The sequence below is a fragment of the Cervus elaphus genome, chromosome 2 (assembly GCF_910594005.1).
Source record: "Cervus elaphus chromosome 2, mCerEla1.1, whole genome shotgun sequence".
Classification (NCBI taxonomy): Eukaryota; Metazoa; Chordata; class Mammalia; order Artiodactyla; family Cervidae; genus Cervus; species Cervus elaphus.
This window is the reverse complement of record NC_057816.1, coordinates 12,192,517-12,207,041: the sequence shown is the minus strand read 5'-3', so window position 1 is coordinate 12,207,041 and position 14,525 is coordinate 12,192,517.

Here is a 14,525-nt window from a genome sequence, read left to right as displayed (position 1 = left end):
CAGCTCTGGGAGTTGGTGATCGATGAGGAAGACTTGCATGCTACAGTCCAAGTCACTGCAAACAGATGGACACAACTGATTGACTGAACTGAATTGTACAAATACAGAACAAAGACTGATAAATCTAATTGCATCAAGTTGGTGACTATGTGCCCGTACCAACACATTACTTAAGTGGCTTTAAAATTCAGAATTATGACTATATTCATAGTGGAATATCTTCTAAAGAAAAACAAAAATACTGCCCATCCAAAACAAAACAAAAGAAAACCAAAAGAAAAACAGGAAAGAAATCTGAAACCATATTCAACAACTTATTGTTCCTCATATTGCTTCTGTTATTGTGACAGAATCATATGTATGTTAACAGATAAAAACAAAACAATAATTAAAACTAACATTCTGAAGTATGCCTTTCAGTGGCTAGAAAACAAGGTTCACACATAACATAAAGAAGTTTAATTAAAATCCTGCTGTCTTAAATCTTAAATGGAAAGCATAAGTTTGTACCAACTAATTATTCCTTTTTATTTTATTTTTTAAGGAAAATATGTACTTCCTACTCTGACCAATGTAAAGTCTACAAGCAATGACAACTTGATAACAGTGGCTATTCTGAGGTCTAACATGTAGCTTCTAAATACATTTTCCATCAGACGAACCATAGATTGTTAAAGAGATGGCTGATTTCAGGACTGGGTCAAGAAATGCACAAAATAATCTTGGGAATCGTGAAGGACCAGAAAGCTGAGGGACTTCAAAAACCAGAGAGGACTGGACAGAAAGTTTAAGAATCCAAACGAAAATACCAAACATCTATCAGTTTGTTGGCCAGAATGATGTTTCTGCTTCTCAACCAACTATTTATGTTTGTCATAGCTTTCCTGCCAAGAAGCAAACGCCTTCTGATTTCATAGCTGCAGTCATCATCCACAGTGGTTTTAGAGGCTAAGATGAAGAAATCTGTCCTGCTTTGACCTTTTCTCCTTCTATTTGCCTTGAAGGATGGGGCTGGATCCCATGGTCAGATTTTTCTAATATTAAATTTTAAGCTGGCTAAATGCGCCCAAATGTTGATAGGCAACATTTACTTTGTCACTGTGATAGACTGCAAGTCACCAACTCACCATTCTGAGCACTGAGAAAGGAAAATAATCATCAATATTTATATTATTTTTGTTTATATTAAGCATATGTTATGTAACTATAAACAGTTCCAGGAAAACAAGCTAGACTGCCCCTTCAGGGGGTGATGAGAGAGTGATGGGGAGCAGCTATAATACAGATGAAGCCTCACTCACTGGCCTGCAGCTCACCCCCTCTGGGGAGTTCTGGTTCCTAATAGACCAAGGACTGGTACTGGTCCTGGACCACTGTGCTGGTATTGTGGACTCCTACTCTAAACCCAACATGGGACATTCTGTAAAACAAACCACCCTGCTTCCTCCCAGTTTCTGAACAAATAAATGGCATTAAAGTTGGGAGAGGAACAGTTATTTTGTCTTAAAGGAGAAAAACAAAGTGCAAAAAAATGAGTACATCATTTCAATGAACTGTGAAAAGACAACTGCTTTTTGAGAATCAGAGAAATTTGCACATGAACTGGGATATAAGATGTTCATTTTATTGGGAACAAAGAGCAATTTTTTCACATCCTATTACTTTATCCCAAATACTTATTAGGTACATTTTGTGAAATGTTCATCTCGTCCCTAAAATACTTCAGAAAAAATGAATAAAGAGTAAAAGAGAGAATCAAATGAGGGATTATCTCGATTTGAAAACTGATCAGAGTAGCTGCTATGGATTGAATTGTGTCCACCCTTGACTCCCAATGTGATGGAATTAGGAAGTAGGGTCCTTGGGATATAAGCAGGTTGACATGGGGTTTTGATGGTGGTTCCTCATGATGGGATTAGTCACTCCCTCTTTTTCTTTCTTATTCTCCCTCTTCCTCCTTACCTTCCCCCAGCACATGTGTGAACATAGCAAGAAGAGAAAGACCTGATGCAAGTCAAGAATGTCTCTACTGGGAACTCAACTGTCCACCACCTGGATGTTACATAGTCTCCAGTCTATGACAAGCTGTGGGACTAACAGGTTAGTTTTGTAGTTACTAATGCCAAATGATGAAATATAGGGTTCATGACACACTTCCTTCTTATATTTGTTACGTGTGAAATCGTTTAGTACTAAGAAGTTAATAGGAGGTCCATTTTGAAGTTTCTGTATTAATGATACCATGAGGAGCCCAAGATAGCTGATTCAGGCAGGTCCCCAATGAATGAGTGACTAGAGGAACACATGTTCATTACTCCACCTCATCTCTTGTCATCTGAAAACTGTCCCCCACACCTGACAACGTTACCGCACCCCCCCCACCACCACCACCATCGACATCTCCATATCCCTGGTAAGCTGAGTAATCTAGTTGGAAATGTTGATTCAGGACAGGGTCTGGAAGAAGAAGGAATGCAGACATTTTTACAAACAATTAACGGGGCAGACCTCTCCTTGGTTTTCCCTTCTTTAGTGCCATCTTCAGGTGAGGGATTGGGCCTGGGTAGGGAGTGAGCCACAAGTGGGACTGCAAGTGAAGGGAGGAGGGATTCAGAACCCAGTAACCAGCAGGTGGGCAGCATGCACAGGACCCAGGAGGGAAGGAAGAAGCAGTGGGAAAAGAATAGTGTGTAACAGAGGGCCAGACCCACCTGAGTCTTCTGGTTAATCTTGGAGGTCATGTCCTTCCTGCTGGAATTCTTACTCCAATTGTGGAGGGGATAGAACTGTACTCACTGCCAAGGAGTCATGGGGAGATGGACAGCCTCCCCTCGAGGACGTTTGATTCCACTCCAACTGTGGGTGTCCTCCCAAGCCAGAGAGCAAATGGCAGGTTATCCAAAAGATGACCTACTTGAAATAGTGTTTAAAATACTACAATATTTGTCTAAGAGTCCTGGGATATCTTGTTCCCAGAGATTTTTAAGAGAGAGGATTCATCAGCCAAATTTGGGTTTCCACTGAAGAATCCACAAGCTTCCCCATTGGTAATGTCTGAATTATAACTACCTGATCTCATCCCACAGAACTCAAGTGACGGTAAGTTCCAGTAAGCAAGGCCTCTAAGGTCCTCGGTGTCACAGCACCTGTGTGCCAAGTGGTCTATCACTCCCAGGCCTGAGGCCAGGACAGAGGAACATCACCAGACAGTTACAGTCCCCTGCCCACCAGAGGCAGCCTCAGAATCCTCAACAACACGCACCTCTGAGCCATTTGTCCACTGATTGGCACTGAGCTTCAGTCTGGAACAAGTGTTCTGGAGCAAGTCCAGTCTCCCTCATCCAAGATGGCAAACTGAGCCCTGGGTGTATGTCTCACCTTAAGGCTGCAGGTAAGTTAGTGAAGACTTGGGACCCAGGAACTCTGGTTCCCAGGCTAGGAGACTTCCAGGAAGGGCAAGATGAGTGAAAGCTCAATTGCATCCACTGCTGGGGAGCTCTCAGATATCTGCAAGCATCAGAGTGGAAGTTCCTTTCCTGTTGCCCCTCAAGTCTGGTTCCGATTTTATCAGCAGACCTGCCTCCACGTAGCAGCAGGAAAGCAACATTCAGGGCTGTTTCTTCTGTGTTCAAGGCACAATGGGGAAACCCCAGCTGTAGTGACCCCAGGAGGCAGTCATGCAGGTGGTGACTGACTCACTTCCAACTTAGGATCCAAAGAGCACCTGCTCCTCATTCACACAACACAGACCCTTGGCTGCCTGGGTAACATGTACCTGCATTCACAGCGAGAAGCATTCTCTTCACAGCCTTCTGGCAACTTAGATAAGTGTCTTATGTTTCCTCAGGGAACCCCTGACTGAGCGAAGTTGGGGTTTAAGACTAGCATCAATGAAGGGGATGTGTTCCCTCTTTGATGCTCCAAGAGATCTTGGAGCGTCAAAGGCCTTGAATAGGTTACAATCACATTTATGCTTTTCAGGGACTTTGCTTTATGAATCTGGTTGGAGACAAAGGACAGAAAGACAGGACAAGGCTGGCCATCTCTGGGTCCCAGCTGATTGTGAGTTGTTTCAACCATCAGGCTTCAGAGTCAGGGGCTGATGTTATTCACAAGCCACCTTTGAAGAAAGAATAGAGGAAAGAGTTTTTGGGCAGAGAGCAGTGTGGTCAAAGGGCCACAGGAATCACACAGGGCAAGATGAAACAAGTGATTACTTGTTTTTTTTTTTTCTCTATCAGTTCCTTGGAGTTTCTATGCCTGAGAACAACTACATGGAGACAGTCAAGGCATTGAGGGTGCCCCTGGCACCTGATGCTCCTGCTGATAACCAGTGTGTGTACACGTCCCTGAGTCCAGAGCCAATTCAGCCTTGTGATAGCCCCAGGTTTTTCCTTCTTGGAAGGTTGATATGGCTCATTGCTGCTAACTCACAGCTGAAATGTGGGATAAGGCCATGCTGTTGACCTGTAGGGCATGTTCTAAACATGGAAGGATGCTTGGCAGTGGAAGGGTAGCCATTCATTAAGCTTGGTTACCTTGATTCTTAGCAATGGCTACTTCCCTCATCTAGAATGCTTTTCTCCCAGCTTTTTGCATGGCCAGGTCCTTCTCAACATTTAGCATCATCTCAAATGAGTGTCTCTCAGGTTTGCTTTCCCTGGTCACTATACTCTCACAAGCACAGACTCTGATCCAAAAAGTGCCTAGACACTTCCTTTGGTCAGAACAATAATTAAAGTTACCATAGTGGCAAGGTGGGAGAGAGATAAATTGAGAGTTTGAGATTAATATATGTATACTGCTACATTTAATAGATAATCAAGAAAGACCTACTCTATAGCACAGGAATTCTGCTCAGTAGTCTGTAATATCCTGTATGGGGAAAGAATCTAAGAAAGAATGGGTACATGTGTATGTGTAAGGGAATTAATTTCCCATACAACTAATATTAATATGATACTGTAAATACACTATAGTCCAATATAAATTAAAAGCTCAATTTAAAAAAAAAAAAAAACAACAGGTTACCTGTAGAGACACATGGGGTTTTTTAGACACACAGGATTCCAGATATGATGCTGGAGATGGCAGAATGGGTGCAGAAATCTAGACATGATCTGAGGTTTCATTTTCCTGAGCTTTGGTTTCTCCTGCTTCTAGTGTCACCTTTGATTTCTCTTTGGAGGATCTAATACAAGGGCTTGGAGACACGAGCTGGGTGTAGTTGCAGCATGAGTGGGAGGTGCTAATAGCAGAGTGAAATCCTAGCTCCCTAGCCTTGGTTTGGGGAACGTTTGAGGCACAACTTATGGCCCAAGTTCCCTTTGAAAACAGACTGTAGCTTCCCTCTCCACAACTTGCAAGAAATCAGACCCAGACTGGTTTCATCTTTTGTCATGTCCTGCTTCCCCTGAGACCACACTGGTTTCTCTGGGAGATTTTTTTTTTTTTTTAATTTTGACTGCACTAGGTTTTCATTGCTGCTCATGGCTTCTCTATTTGCAGCAAACAGGGGCTACTCTGTAATTGCAGCACACTGGTTTTCAATCCTGTGCTTCTCTTGAATAGATTGCAGGCTCTAGGGCACTCAGGCTGAGTAGCTGTGGCCCACCAGCTTAGTTGCTCTGGGGCATTTGCAATCTTCCACAACCAGGCCCCAAATGCATATCTTAAGCACTTGATCAAAAGGGGACACACTCTGGAAGGAATTATAAATGCATCACTTTTACATGAAACTTGTCACCATGGCCTATTGATGAGGAGACTGATAGAGGATTGTCTCCTGCTTCAAGCAACCTCCTGAGACCAGGACTGATTTAGGTTCCCCTCCCAAGTGTTCCTACAACATCTTGACTGTCCTGCCATGTGGCTTTGTTCTTGCTTGAGTTTCTGAAACCCACACTAGACCACAGCTTCCAGAGGGCAGGGCTGTCACTTGACTCACTTGTAAGGATACGTCAGTAGATCTTGTCTCATTCAGACTCTAATGTCAAGACAAGGCTAATACAAAGATCAGTTATTCTATTATGAGTATTAGGTTACAAGTTCACCTACTGTAATCAAACCCTAAATAACATAGTCTTAAATAGATTACAATTTCAATTCTCTTTCATATAATGGTTGTGCAGTTCACTCCAGAGAGATGAGGAGCCACTTCTTTCTTGTCACAACTTCCACCTATGCTACTTACCTCTGGTCTGAAATGGCTACTCCAGCTCCTGTCATTACATCTGCATCTCAGCTCGTGGGACAGAAAATAATACTTCCATTTGGAAGTGACTTATCAACTCTACTCAAATTCTACTGGCCGAAGTATCTTCCATGGTCATGGCAAAACTGGAGGTGGTGGGTCCACAGTAGGGCAGGGAAATGTGATCCTAGTACAGAACATTCATGATGAGTGACAAGGGCCACCATCCTTCATTCCTGTCTCCATAATTCATTCTTCTTTCGTTCTACCCACACACCTCTCAGTCTATTGTGGCCTGCAGACATGGATATGATGAGGTTAAAAGAGAGGAAATGGCCCAGCTGTACAAATATGGAGAAAACAAGAAAGGAAAGAAGATAAGAAAGTATAAAAATGCAAAATCTATAGGAAAGCATGCTTCTAATTGTAATTTTGCATCTATACAACTTATGTATACCTGTGGTTTATGAATCAATTTATAAAATAAAAACTAAGAGAAATGTAAACTATAAATATATTCACTAAACCCAACAAAATAATAAGGCTATATCATATTAAATGCATAGTAGTATCAGGATTAAGTTTGGATGCACATTGCAAAAAACTAAAACAACCATAATTTTAGCAAGATAAGCTTGATTTTTCCCTCCCACTGAAACAAAGCTGGAGGTGTGCCAGCCAGAGCTTGGGTGGTATCCATCTATAAGGTTACATGATCGTCCAGTACAACTACAGGAGTTCCAGCCATCACAACTAAAATCCAGACAACAGTTAGGAAATACGTGGGAAAGGGAAGAGTCTCATCTTTCAGCTAAGTCAGCTCCTTGAAAGCAGTCTTCCAAGAAATCTCTCTTCTAGGTTGCTTGCATCTCAAAGTCGCCAGTCATTACTAAGAGCATGGGTGGGCAGGAAATGCAGTCCTGTAGCTACTGGGCTCATAGCTATATAACAAATTATTTTCAGTTTTCAAAGAGAAGCAGAGAATAGGTCATTTTGTAGGTAGCCACAAGTGCCTCCCTTAAAGAACAAACCTTTTCTGAATGGATGAGGCTGAATGGCTGGGCACAGTGTGGGAGCCAGGAGGGAGGAGAAGCAATGAGAAACAGCTAGAAGGACCTGAACTGTGCTCCAGAAAAAAAGAGACAGACTGGTCCGTAGAGATCTTCTATGGACTGAAGTGAGGATTATACATACCACGTGAACCAATTTGTTTTGAAAACTGCTTTTCCAACTCAGGTCCCAAATCTCTCTCAATTCTTCAGCTTCTAAATTCCTTGACTTCGTTACTTCACATTCTGACCTACCTGTCTCACCTTCCTTATTTATGTTCACATCACTTCTCCATCTAGTCCACCAGCATTGCAAGATCCAGTACCGAGGAGCTAGCAATACTTTCTAGCAGTGGGTAGAAATACAATGACTATTACTATTTTGTTATTTGTTTGTCCTGATCAAGGTCTTTTGAAGGACTGAGATGGTTAGAATTATGAAGATCTCATGTTTCCTCTAAAACCCCAACCAAGAATGTGACTTCCTTGGACCTGGAGGGGATGTGTTCACTTTTGTATCCACAGGTCTTAGCAGAACAGTAAGTCCCCAGTATATGAACAAGTTACATTTCAAAGGGGTGTTCAAAAATCCCAATTTCTTTATAAGTCTAACAAAGTTACTTAGGTAGTCAACTAAGACAATTGCCTATATATTAGTTTAAAATAGTAGCTTAATAGCTTTATGATACTTTTGACACAAGTAATACATAAAAAACAAACACAAACAATAAAACAAACATTTTTAATCTTGCAGTACCAGGATAGGGCATGGCAACCCACTCCAGTATTCATGTCTGGAGAATCCCCATGGCAAGAGGAGCCTGGAGGACTACAGTCCGTATGTTGTCAAAGTTGGACACAGCTGAGCAACTAAGCACACCTTTAAGAGTAGAGTAGTAGTACCATCTACATCACCACTTCATTTATGCTTCCGTTCAGACAGTGTAGGCTTGAAATAAAACACTGCACTATTGTCCTCCATACACTTCTGTACAATAAAGTACACAAAGCACATCCACTTCTCTGGGATGTGCCCACGGCAATGTGTGTCAGATCTGTGAACTAACTGATGGGATTGCACATGCAAATGCACTTTTATATGTTTGAAAGTTTTCAACTTAAATGTCTCTATGTAACAGACTTACTACACAGGTTTTCAGTGAATGTATGTAGTGAAGGAAAAAGAGAGGAGAGTAAGGAGCTGCCTGTTCTTTCTCTTTTTCCATGCATTATGGTCACTCTGAGCGGGAATTCCATTGGGTATAATTGAAGCCCTGTGTATGGGATCATCACTGCCAGTGAGAGGGGACAATGATCCCAGAATGTGGGACAATAGACACGGTTGGTTGAAAAGATCCAGAGGTGAAAAATAGGAGGAAACAAGTTTTCACTGGTGTATGTGAAAGTCTTGGCAAATATCATCCGGATTTGTTTGTAGTGATTGAGCGGTGGTTTAGGGGAGCAGTCCCTGTTGCCCAGGATGAGCAAGAGAGGAGAAGAGAGAGGCGACTGAACCGTGAAAATCAAACTTGTATCCTAGGTCAAGTATGTCTAGTATTGAAGAGACATAAGTCCTGTCAATTTATCTGCTCCCTTCTGAGAAAAATTAGAGTAGTAAAAGAGGGAAGGTCCAACTATGCTATCACCTAATTCTTATGTCCAGTGAACATTGATTTCTAATGCAATTTCTTTATAAACAGAGCATATACTTTGTATGATGGAAGACTTCTAATTTACTGTCCCATATAAACCTTTGGGGCTGTGTTGTGCCCAGGAACATGGGGCCCTGGAGACTGGCAGGCTCTGTTTTGGCTGCAAAGTGCAGTGTATGGGGATCTGCTATCGTCTGGGCCCTGGGTTATATCTTCAGTCTGGCTTCACATCTGAGGGTTTAACTCTAGTTGGGTTTAATTCTATCATCTTGCTCTTTATCTTCAATTTGTCCCATGTTCTTTCTTTCCATTTCTCCTTTTATCCCTGACTTCTTTGTGACTGAGTAGTTTTTGAGATTCCCTTTTATATCCTTTGTCACTTATTAACAATAACTGTTTTTTAAAATAGTTTTAAGATCCATGGTATGCATCTTTAACTTGCCAATCTATCATTAATTATGATAATTATTAAAAATTATTAAATTATATATTTATTTGTCATTTCTTTGGCTGTGTTGGGTCTTAGTGTGGCATGCAGGTCTTCCTTGTTTTCAGGACTCTAATTAAGTAGGGCAAGCTCAGTACTTGCAGCATGTAAACTCTATTGAGACATGCAGACTTAGTTACTCAGTGGCATGTGAGATCTTATTTCTCTGGCAAAGGAACAAACCAGTATCCCCTGCATTGCAAAGCAGTTCCTTAACCAGTGGACCACCAAGAAAGACCTTATATTTACCTTTTAATATATATTACATGTTTATCATTTTGGGGACTGTTCATTCCCCTGTAAATCCAGATTTCCATTTTCTTTTAAATTTCTTCTGACTTGAGACGTTTTATAAAACATTTATTACATTGGTCTGTTGGTGGTGATGCAGTCTTGTAGCCATTGTATGTCTGAGAAAGTATTTTATCTTGTTTTTGATATGTATTTTTCTTGGGTATAAAATTCTGAGTCAATTATATTTCTCTAAGCACTCTAACATGTGGTGCCAGTGTCCTCTGGCTAACACTGTTTCCTATGCCTGATCAGCTGTCATTCCCATTTTTCTGTTCTACTGCGTCTGTTTTTCCTTCTGGTTACATTACTTTGGTTTATTGTTTTAAACAATGAATTATGATGTGCCTTTGAATAGTTGTCAAATTTCTTGTCCTTGAATTAAGTGAGCTTCTGTGTGAATGGGTTTAAAGCTTTCATCATATCTGTAAAATTTTTCAGCCAGCCATTATGAAGTTCTTTTCTCTATTCCCCTTTCACTTCCTGTGGGATTCCACTTACATATATTTTAGTATTCTTTACATATATATTTAACTATATTTAGTTTCAAATCTCTGTGAAGGACAAATAATTTTTTCCCAAAGCCTTTCCGTTCCTATTTTCCATGTCTGTGTTTAATATACTCAATATTCTTCAGCTTCATGAATATAAGGACTACTGTTCTAGTAAGTATTTTAATGTCTTTTCCTGCTAATTATGTAATTATATTTTAACTGGGCTTTTACTAATTGATTTTTCCCTCATTATGGATATTTTCTTGCTTCTTTGCACATTGGAATTTTTTTTTTCTTTTTAAATGTATTGGAGAAGGCAGTGGCAACCCACTCCAGTACTCTTGCATGGAAAATCCCATGGACGGAGGAGCCTGGTAGGCTGCAGTCCATAGGGTTTCGAAGAGTCGGACATGACTGAGTGACTTCACTTTCACTTTTCTTTTATGCATTGGAGAAGGAAATGGCAACCCACTCCAATGTTCTTGCCTGGAGAATCCCAGGGTCAGTGGAGCCTGGTGGGCTGCCGTCTATGGGGTCACACAGAGTCGGACACGACTGAAGTGACTTAGCAGCTGCATTTATCTTAATTAGAGGATAATTACTTTACAATATTGTGATTGACCTAGGACAAATACTTTCACAATTCATATGGAAATTTTAAATTGGATATTGGATATGGTCATTTTTACCATTGGGATGCTGGATATTTTTTAATTTTTATAAATTACCCCTGGCACTGTTTGCAAACTCTGTTAATTTCTTGGAAACAATTGTACTTTTTGAAGGCTTGCTGTTCAGTTTTTTTTTTGTTGTTTTTTTTTTGTTTTGTTTTTTTTTTTTTTTTTTTTTAGCTGAGATGAGACCAGCCTTTAGACCAGGTTTACTATTCTCCACTAGCAAGGCAATATTGTCTTCAGGGTCATACTGGTGTCATGGGAATTATGAGTAATTTGCAGGCTGGTGGTTGGGGACACAATTAGACCTGGCTCAATTTGAGCCTCAAGGATTGCTCCTTATAATACTGACCAGTACTATCAACTCTCTGCTGAAAACTGGAGATGTATCCCCTGTACACTGCCACAGATCTTTGTATGTAGCTCTCTACTGTGAACTCTAACTATCTAGAGTCTCAAATCCCTCTTCTTGGGGAGACCATTAGTCTCTGCCTAGATATCACTTCCATGGAAGTGTTGGAAAATATTTCTAGAGTTGAGGCAATTGTAGAACTCACCTTGCTTGCTCCCTAGCTCAGGAATCCATTCTATGTTGCCTCATGTTTGAGGTAACAAACTGCTCTTTCATTTATCTTGTCTACTTTGGAGTTGTTTGAGACAGGAGGATAAATGTGTCCTTTACTCCTTTATGTCGACTAAAATGGAGGTCCCCCTGCAATCAGAACTCACTGAATGCCTTGTGAGTGCTAAGCACTGACTTCTGTGCCTGGGTGCAGACTTTATTGGGGATATGTGTTGGGGCCTTGGGGAGACCCAGTCTTTCTGGAGAAACACTCCAATTACAAATAGCATTTGCTATGGGGTATGTTCAGTTCAGTTCAGTTGCTCAGTCATGTCTGACTCTTTGTAACCCCATGGACTGCAGCACGCCAGGCCTCCCTGTCCTTAACCAACACCTGGAGCTTGCTCAAACTCATGTGCATTGAGTCAGTGATGCCATCCAACCATCTCATCCTCTGTCGTCCTCTTCTCCCCTGGCCTTCAATCTTTCCTAGTATTAGGGTCATTCCTAATGAGTAAGTTCTTCACATCAGTTGGCCAAAGTATTTGGGCTTCAACTTCAGCATCAGTCCTTCCAGTAAATATTCACGATTGTTCTCCTTTAGCATTGACTGGTTGGATCTCCTTGTAGTCCAATGGATTCTCAAGAGTCTTATCCAACACCACGGTTCAAAAGCATCAATTCTTCATCACTCACCATTTTTTATGGCCCAATTGTCACATCCATACATGACAACTGGAAAAATGATAGCTTTGATTACATTGAATGTTTTCATCCAAGTAATGTCTCTTCTTTTAAAACAATTTGTCTAGGTTTGTCATAGCTTTTCTTCAAATGAGCAAGCATCTTTTAATTTCATGGCTGCAGTCATCGTCTGCATTGATTGAAGTGATGGGACCAAATGGCATGGTCTTCATTTTCTGAATGTGGAGTTTAAGCCTGATGTTTCACTCTCCTCTTTCACTTTCTTCAAGTGACTCTTTAGTTCCTCTTCATTTTCTGCCATGAGGGTCATGTCTTCTGCATATCTGAGGTTATTGATATTTCTCCCAGAAATCGTGATTTCAGCTTGTGCTTCATCCAGTTGGGCATTTCGCATAATGTACTCAGCATATAATATAAATAAGCAAAGTGACAATGAAACGCTGTTGCTCAACCATGCAAAAATGCCAGGATTCTTGTCCTCCAGAGGAGAAGAATTCAATCTGGGGCCAGAGATAAGGCTTGTTCGCTCAGAGCTTTTGTGTAATAAAGTTCTGTTAAAGTATAAAGGTTATAGAGAAAGCTACTGACATAGGCATCAGAAACGGGCGGAAAGAGTACACCCTTGCTAGTGTTAGCCATGGAGTTATATACTCTCTAATTAGTTATTACAGTGAATCAAAAGAACGTCTGAAGGTTACAAAGACCTCACTAGACCTACTGCCATAAATTACACCTTAAGATAACAGGATTAACCAGAAGGTTTTTTTTCCCAGAGATGGTCCTCAAGCAGGATACTTTATTGTTATATAATCCTAAGGAATGTAGAGGGACAAAAAAAGTTTGTCCTTTCTTCCTCCTTGAGAATTCCAGACCCCTCTCTCCTTGGGGACCCCTGGACTTCTTATCAATCTGCCTAAGAATTGACGCTCTCATTCCCCTCTTTTTTTTTTTTTTTTAATTAGTTGGAGGCTAATTACTTCACAATATTTCAGTGGGGTTTGTCATACTTTGATATGAATCAGCCATAGATTTACACGTATTCCCCATCCCGATCCCCCCTCCCACCTTCCTCTCCACCCGATTCCTCTAGGTCTTCCCAGTGCACCAGGCCCGAGCACTTGTCTCATGCATCCCACCTGGGCTGGTGATCTGTTTCACCCTAGATAATATACATGCTGTTCTTTCAAAACATCCCACCCTCACCTTCTCCCACAGAGTTCAAAAGTCTGTTCTGTATTTCTGTGTCTCTTTTTCTGTTTTGCATATAGGGCTATCGTTACCATCTTTCTAAATTCCATATATATGTGTTAGTATGCTGTAATGTTCTTTATCTTTCTGGCTTACTTCACTCTGTATAATGGGCTCCAGTTTCATCCATCTCATTAGGACTGATTCAAATGAATTCTTTTTAATGGTTGAGTAATATTCCATGGTTTATATGTACCACAGCTTCCTTATCCATTCATCTGCTGATGGGCATCTAGGTTGCTTCCATGTCCTGGCTATTATAAACAGTGCTGCGATGAACATTGGGGTGCATGTGTCTCTTTCATATCTGGTTTCCTCAGTGTGTATGCCCAGAAGTGGGATCGCTGGGTCATATGGCATTTCTATTTCCAGTTTTTTAAGAAATCTCCACATTGTTTTCCATAGTGGCTGTACTAGTTTGCATTCCCACCAACAGTGTAAGAGGGTTCCCTTTTCTCCACACCCTCTCCAGCATTTATTGCTTGTAGACTTTTGGATAGCAGCCATCCTGCCTGGCATGTAATGGTACCTAATTGTGGTTTTGATTTGCATTTCTCTGATAATGAGTGATGTTGAGCATCTTTTCATGTGTTTGTTAGCCATCTGTATGTCTTCTTTGGAGAAATGTCTGTTTAGTTCTTTGGCCCATTTTTTGATTGGGTCATTTATTTTTCTGGAATTGAGCTTCAGGAGTTGCTTGTATATTTTTGAGATTAATCCTTTGTTGCTTCATTTGCTATTATTTTCTCCCAATCTGAGGGCTGTCTTTTCACCTTACTTATAGTTTCCTTTGTAGTGCAAAAGCTTTTAAGTTTCATTAGGTCTCATTTGTTTATTTTTGCTTTTATTTCCAATATTCTGGGAGGTGGGTCATAGAGGATCTTGCTGTGATTTATGTCGGAGAGTGTTTTGCCTATGTTCTCATCTAGGAGTTTTATAGTTTCTGGTCTTACATTTAAATCTTTAATCCATTTTGAGTTTATTTTTGTGTATGGTGTTAGAAAGTGTTCTAGTTTCATTCTTTTACAAGTGGTTGACCAGTTTTCCCAGTACCACTTGTTAAAGAGGTTGTCTTTTTTTCCATTGTATGTCCTTGCCTCCTTTGTTGAAGATAAGGTGTCCATAGGTTCGTGGATTTATCTCTGGGCCTTGTATTCTGTTCCATTGATC